This window comes from Condylura cristata, unplaced genomic scaffold (assembly GCF_000260355.1).
Source record: "Condylura cristata isolate star-nosed mole 26May11 unplaced genomic scaffold, ConCri1.0 scaffold00011, whole genome shotgun sequence".
NCBI classification, from domain to species: domain Eukaryota; kingdom Metazoa; phylum Chordata; class Mammalia; order Eulipotyphla; family Talpidae; genus Condylura; species Condylura cristata.
The window spans coordinates 47,506,926-47,514,499 of NW_004567112.1; positions in this window are offsets into that span (position 1 = coordinate 47,506,926).

The window sequence follows — 7,574 nt, forward strand, 5'->3', positions numbered from 1 at the left end:
CCTGGTATCTAACCCCAATCCCCACCAGCACATTAAGACATCAAAAAAGAGGATTTATCTCCTAGTGCTGTTGATTCATCAATAAAAATATTTAAATATTTAAAATGCATCAAATTCAGATATGAATATTCCTTTAAATATGAATTCCTCCTATATCACTCTGGTGGTTGAATGGCCAATTGTCTATTAGCATCTCAGGTCTGCCTACCTCTGAACTTCCTTTCACTGATAGTGTCTTCTCCAGAGTATCTAATGCAGTTCAGCCACATGGTTCTTCTGGTTTATTTGTTCCGTAAGTGCACCAATGTTTTTCCTACCCTTTTTCAAAGGAAGCAAACGTAAGTGTATGTGCAGGTTTTTGAATATCAGCACTACATTAAAACCCAAGAGGTATATATTCAATTGGTGAAAAGGATGAGACTGGGGATTTTTTCTGGATATAAAGCATTCAAAATTAGTTTTGGAATGACAGATACTGAGTACACACTATCTCTTTCAAATTTTGTAGATTTATTCAAACTAATTATTAGCTTCTTGAAGTTTTGTTCTTCAGATTTCAAATTATAGGACTCTGGAATCATAGTATAAGATATTCAAATAGAGGCCCTGTCATATCTTGAGAGAGTCACTTAACATCTGGTAACTGAGTTTCTCATCTGCAAAAAATAGAAATTATAGCATTTACCACATTAAGTTGTAGTGAGGAGGAAATAAATTCATGTAAAATGTTTATAATTTCTCTAACACAGTAAGAATTTGACAGTTAACTAAAATGGAAAACAGTGTAACCCTCTGAGCTCTGGGGCTATGAATTCTGGTTCATGGTGTTTTTGTTCCTTTCCTCAAAATATCTACAGAAAATTCAGTTTTCTATTTTAAAATTATCTAAATAGGAATATCAGTCAGAAAGGTAAACAGAAGGAAAGTAAGTCTCACTTCTGGTCCTCTCATCCCTACTTTCATCTCTCAACTAGCCACTTCACTTTCAGGTTTTAGTTGTTACAGTTACTTTTAATTCCAAATAACCAGACTATCTATACCTCTATGATATTATTTATATGAAAGCAATGTCTTCATAAAAGATGAAAATATGACCATTTACAGTAATATACTCCTTCCCCTAATTTTCTTAGTTTTAGTTCTTCCCTTACAATGTAACTTTAATATTTAAATATTTTTCTTGATCAACTTTAGAAAATAACTTCACTTCATCTCACATTATCAGCTATATGTTATTAGTTTACTATTCATTATTATAGTTAGTATTACTATTACTAAGCTATGCTATTAACATTAGTATGTCTTTCTAGGAATTTTCTCATTTCATTCAAGTTAATTTACTGCTAATAGTCTCTTTAAAAAAAAAAGACCTGGTGTCACAGCAGGTTAAAGCACAGCACTAAGAAGCTAAAGCCACTTCAGCATGAGTTTGATCCCTGCCCCAGAGGTGACCCACATGGCGTGGCAGACCTCTCCTGACACGCCCACTGCTTCCCTCAGCAGTGTACTTCATCAGTGGGCCTGTTCTGCTCCCCACTCTGTCTCTGGTGAATCCTCTCATTGTCCCTGCACCTCTGGACTGTACCCCAGTTCTATATACCTAAATAAAAGAGCAGACAGGTGAATTGCTTGAAATACACTGGTGAGGGGAGTAGCAGGTGAGACAGGAGAGGCCTGCTCGGCCATATGGATCCCCTCCCTGGCAGGGGATCTAACTCATGCAGAAGCAGCGGCTAGCTTTGTAGTGCTGCACTTTAATCCATTGTGCCACCAGTGAGGGTCCTCAGTACCCTTAATTGTAAAATGAGTTTCTTATAAATAGCAGAAAGTTTTATAATCCTTTCAGTCACTCAATCTTTTTAATTCAAGTCATTACATTTAAGGTGATTACTGAAATCTATGTACTGCATTTTATCTGTTTGCTTTTTTATACTTTTTTATGATACGTTCCTTTTATATTTTGTTTGGGTTTTATTTCCATTGTCTTTTGTGTTACCTCTATCAATTTTTGTTAATAGGTCATACTGATGCTTTCTTTCAGTATCCTTAGTGCTAGGTTTGTTGATATGTCTTGCAGTGTGTCTGCTTAGTGTTATTTTGTGTGGCATTTGTTGGGCCTCTTGAATCAGGATATTTGATTCTCTTCCCTTGATTAGGAAGAGTGTTAGATATTATTTCTTTAAATATTTGATGTCTTTCATCTCCTTGGTGTTTAATTTGTTTACTATTCCAAAAAGCTCTTTATTTTTCCCCTCCTGATATGTTTTCTATCACTGTACATGCAAACTCACTGATTGTATCATCAGGTGGCATGAGACCTTTCATCATCTTTTTCAGCTGTCATTCTAATTTTTAGGTCGATTAATTCTCTTGGAAAGTGTTTTTGCGCTTATCTTTATTGTATTTCTGCCTTTGTTCATCTGTCATTTCAACGAGTATGATAAAACTGTTGCTCATCACACACAGGTTATGTACTTTTGCTAGATTGAGACTTCTTTTAGGACTTTTCTGTGTTTTGTCATTTGATGAGTTTCTCTGCCTCTTCAGTTTTTAAGTTTTTATGGATTAAGATAAGCTTTCTTGTCTTGATGAATTGGTCTTGTATGCCGGATATCAACTTAGATTACACACAGAGTCCTTTTCTTCATACACCAGTGCTTTTGAACTTGTTCAGGTGACCAGCACAACAGTCTCCTAAGATGCTGGTGGCAGCTGAGTTGGGGTGAGGGTGAGGGTCTATACTTACTCCCTTCCTTAGTAGCATTCCTCACATTGTCCCAAATAATCTCATGTTACTTTCAACCTCTTAGCTATGGTATGTGGGTTCCGCAACCAGTCAATAGTTGAAGCACCAAGAGGAGATTACAGTTAGGATAGGGAAATGGGTGGGGGGTTATTTGCTTCACCTTTGGAGTACAGAGCCTTGCCCTGGGGTGCTTGCACCTGCTGCTAAAGTGCTTTGAACTCTGATTAATGGCAGTATGCCATTAAGTTATCTTGGCCTAGGCATCAGGTGAGGTGTGGGAGGTATTTCACATAACCAAGCCACAACCTGTAGACAATAGCCTCTTCTGTATAGAGACAGGTGAGCTGTTCCAACCTTCCCAACAATACAGGTTCCAGTCACTCACATCTGAGTGTCCTCAACTCAAGCTGAGAGTCACATAATGTAGACTTTATACAAGTAGTCACCTAGATTGTCCACACTCCTGTTTCACTCTCCTGCTATGGCTGCCTTGTTACTATCTGACATGATTTTGGAGGCATAGTTCTACTCCTCTGGTGGACTACCATGGGTCTCCACATACTTAACTTTTCTAGCTCTCCAGAGGAAATTCCTCCATCCTGCAACTATGTGCCCCCCTTACCAGTCCCCAGGTTCTATAGTCCCTAGTGTGGGCATGAGTCCTTCAGCCAACAATAGCAGAGGCTTGATACAGCAGCTGCCTCTAACTCTCTTAGGTTGTGTTGCCCTAGTAAAGCTCCAAGCACAACTAAATCCAGTTTTCCCTACCCCTTCTGTTATGTCTTCCCTCTTGAAGCACACTAGTGCTTGGCTGGCCATTTAGGACCCATTGCTTTTATGTAGGTGAGCCCAATGTCTTCATTCTTCTGGCCAGACTCTCACTGAGGAAACTAAAAATATCAATGTCCAGTCTACCCTCCAGATTCTGGTGTGAGTATCTGCATGTTTAAAAGCTCTAGAATTGATTTTACTGAACAAGGGTTGGAGAGTCAGTATTTAGTTTTAACAGTCCACCTTATAGCAACCTGTCACTCTGCTGTAGGAGAAACAAAACTCTCTTTAGCCTGCCCACTTGTAAACTCCTCTCCTACCCCAACTAATCCTTTCTTTTCAACCACACTGGGGGTTAACTTTTGTTGTTAGGCCTCACTACTGAGAACAAGACTCCTATGTTGCTTCACTCACCTTAAGTGGTTTGCTCATAATGACACCAAGTGTCTCATTGTTTACTCCACCATATACATCTTTTTTTTTAAAAGATTTATTTTTTTTTTTTTAAAGATTTATTTATTTATGCTTACATAACAGGGGTATAGGCCAGAGGTGTGGTAGGTGAGAGGATTCACCAGAGACAGAGTGAGAAACAAAACAGGCAGATGCACTGAAACACAGAGAGGGGAGCAGAAAGCGATCAGGAGAGATCTGCCACACCATGTGGATCAGAGCTCCTTGGCTAGGGATCAGATTGGTGCTCCAGTGGCTTTAGTGTGGAGCTTTAACTGCTGAACCTTGATGCTATTTTTTTATTTACTAAATTTGCTATTTCTTTTTATTTTAAGATTTATTTACTTATACATACAGAACTGAGGTACAGGCCAGAGGTGCAGGGGTGGTAAGGACTCACCAGAATGGGGGGCAGAACAGGAAATGTCTACTGCGACATGTGGGTCACCTCCCTGGCTCCTGCCAGTGCTGAAGCAGCTGTGGCTAGCTCGGTAGTGCTATGCTTTAATCCTTTGCGCCACCAAGGAGGGTCCTCTCCTTTTTTTAATAGAAAATGGGAATTGATTTTTTTTTTAATCCATCTGTTGTTCAGTGGTTAAAAAGCATATAAACAAAATTATTAGAACTATTGCTCCCTCTAAAAACATTAATCAAAAGGGTTGAAAGTGATGTAAAGGCCTCATCCCTTCTTTTTCTCCAAATTTTATAAAAGTGACTAAAGAAATAGAAACACAGCACTGGGAAGCTAACCACAGACATTTCAGTGTGAGTTCGATCCCTAGCTAGAAGGGGATCCACATGGCACAGGAGGGCACTCCTATCTCACCTGCTGCTCCCCTTAGCAGTGTACTTCGTCAGTCAATCTGCCTGTTCTGCTCTCCACTGTCTCTGGTGAATCCTTTTAACACACCTGCACCTCTTGCCCATTCTGTATGCTTAAATAAATCTAAAAAAAAAAAAAAAAATTTCTCTTTTAAATCCAAGACAACACTGCAATAATAGTTTTGGCTAAGTGCTGTGATGTCTCACATCCATTGAAACTGCCACTCAGGCTCCTATTACAAAATACAAGGAGTATTGCAAAAGTAAAAACTGAGGGTGATGGAATATCTTTGGGGAAATATCTGAATTGTCTAATTAGGTCTGACTAATATGCTAAGTATACATAAATCCAGATGTTACAAAGTCAAGACAAAATTTCATTAAAATACCTCTACTACTCCCTATCTCAGTAGTCTTACAGCAAAAATATAAATTCAGCTGGAAAAACTACCAACATGTCTAAGTATCTATTCACCAGTAAATTCTGTTTACACATCAGACTGGTGACTGAGGAAATAAATCCAATAGTGAGTAGAAAGCTGAATTTTCAACAATTTATGAATAATAAATTTGGAACCTTCCTCTCACTGTTTAGCCCTTCCAAACACTCAATGCAAAACAGTTCCAGTTAAAAAAATGTTTCAGTAAAATCTGAGGTAGGTATAGCCAAATTAACCAAATTAAGTTGGCTACCTATATAATAAAACATCACTGTGTCAAAACTACATTCCTTTTTCCTTCCCCTCTCTTAAACGTGATCTATGAGATTAAATGTTAACACAGGGAAACATTTTCTCATACATCACTTATAAATATCCAAAACCATTACATAAGCATGATTTAAATGTTAAGAGTGATTTAAAAATATTTAGCTTATTCAAATTTTTTGTTCAGGGTCAATTTTAGTGTTTTTAAATGTACTAGAAAGTGTTTTAGTGCTTTACAGCTCTCATTAAATCCAATGATAATTTAGTCAATCAAAAGTACTTTATTGGTGAAAAATGTGAGAAACTAATGTTACTAGCTTTGTGTAACTTTACTTTCTGCTTGGAAAGTTTTAGAAAGTAATAAGCTCATTTTATTTTTTTTAATGGTTCTATTTCAGGAAATACATTGGTGCTTTAAAATTTCAGAACACACTCTTACTACAGTTTCAAATTTGAAAGGGCTTGGTGCTATGAAGAGGCAGTAGAGTGTCTATCAGCAGAGAGAATACTCTCTAGTAAATATTGATAAAATTAAGAATAATACTATTATTCAATGTTGTAAAAATTTCTGCTTTTGTTCAATCTGGTAGTAATTAAATTTAGGTAAAGTCAACATCAGAAAAATCTGTGAATAAAATTTCCCAGTTGTTTTAAGGCCATTTATATTAATATTTTAATTAATAAACTTAAACATTTACATTCAGAGCAACTATTAAAAAATGAGTTGTAAAATGGCATTTCCCAAAAAAGAAATTAGCCAAAAACAATAGCAAAATTACAATACAGGAGGCTGAATTTGTATACAATACCCTTTCAAACAGCAGAAAGTAAAATGACCACACAACCCTCCTGTCATCACATTATTTCAAAAATTCTAATACTGGTAACTCCATTGAAAAAAGTACAAAAATCTCTTAATGATTAATTGCTCAAACAGCATGAATACTGCTTTGTCTTACTTCCTCAGCATCTTCCCCCTACCACTCTTCAGATCCTTCAGCAACTACTTTGTTGGATTAAGTCTAAAAGTAAGGTTTTATTATATCAGTGGCCACTGGTTATTCTTTTTAACAGTAGAAAAATTTGTGCTTATTATTAAACTGGATAGCATTTCTCATACAGTATGCTAGAATTCCAACATACTGAAGTTTTTAAGGCATGGAATCATTATTATCCTGATAGTTAAAATATTGACAATGATATCCTTTTAGACACAAATAAAATTTAACATCATAAAATAGTTTTGTTCTAGTTCTTTTCACTTTTTTCCCGATAATTAGTTAATACTTGAGAACTTATGAGACACCTAACTTCCCATATATTTGACAAGACACTATTTGAATGTACTCATTACAAAATAGTATAGTTAAAATGCTAAAAAAGCATTGAAAATAATTGCAAGAACTGTTTTATACATTAATCCTGCAAGGTATTTACCTAATAAGAACCTCTCACCCATTCTATAAGTCTCATTACAAATGACTTGCCTGTGCTCATCTGAAGCGATGAACATAATAAAGTTTTTGAGTAATGACTTTCTCCATCCCCCTAAGAATTGTTCATAATAAGTACTGTTATAGAATTCTTTCCTGGCACCCCAACTGAGGAAAGTTGTGACACCAGGACACTTCCTCTTTTCCAACCCCTCTGCCTCAAAATATTCTAGGCTCAGACTCAGGGTATCTGTCTTTTTAATGACATACTTTGTCCTGTGTTCATAACCATAAGGAAAAGCTGTCTGAAAACACCCAGCACTGTGTGTGTGTGTCACACACAACCACATATAGTATTTGAGTGCTTTAGGTTGTTTAAAATTAGTAAATTTTAAATATGTAAATTTAATGCATACACACACATGTAAATATATATACTACATATACACACACACTATATAATTTATTTTTCTTTTCAGTCCTTACCTTTTGTCAACGTTAGTATCCTACCCACCAAGCTATCTTTTTAAGAACTTATTTTCTCTCAAGAGATAGTCTTCAGTTTTCTTCTCGCAAACTAGAATGTACGATTTCAAAATATTTTGCATAATTACATATAAATTTTGAATTTCCATTTTCCTG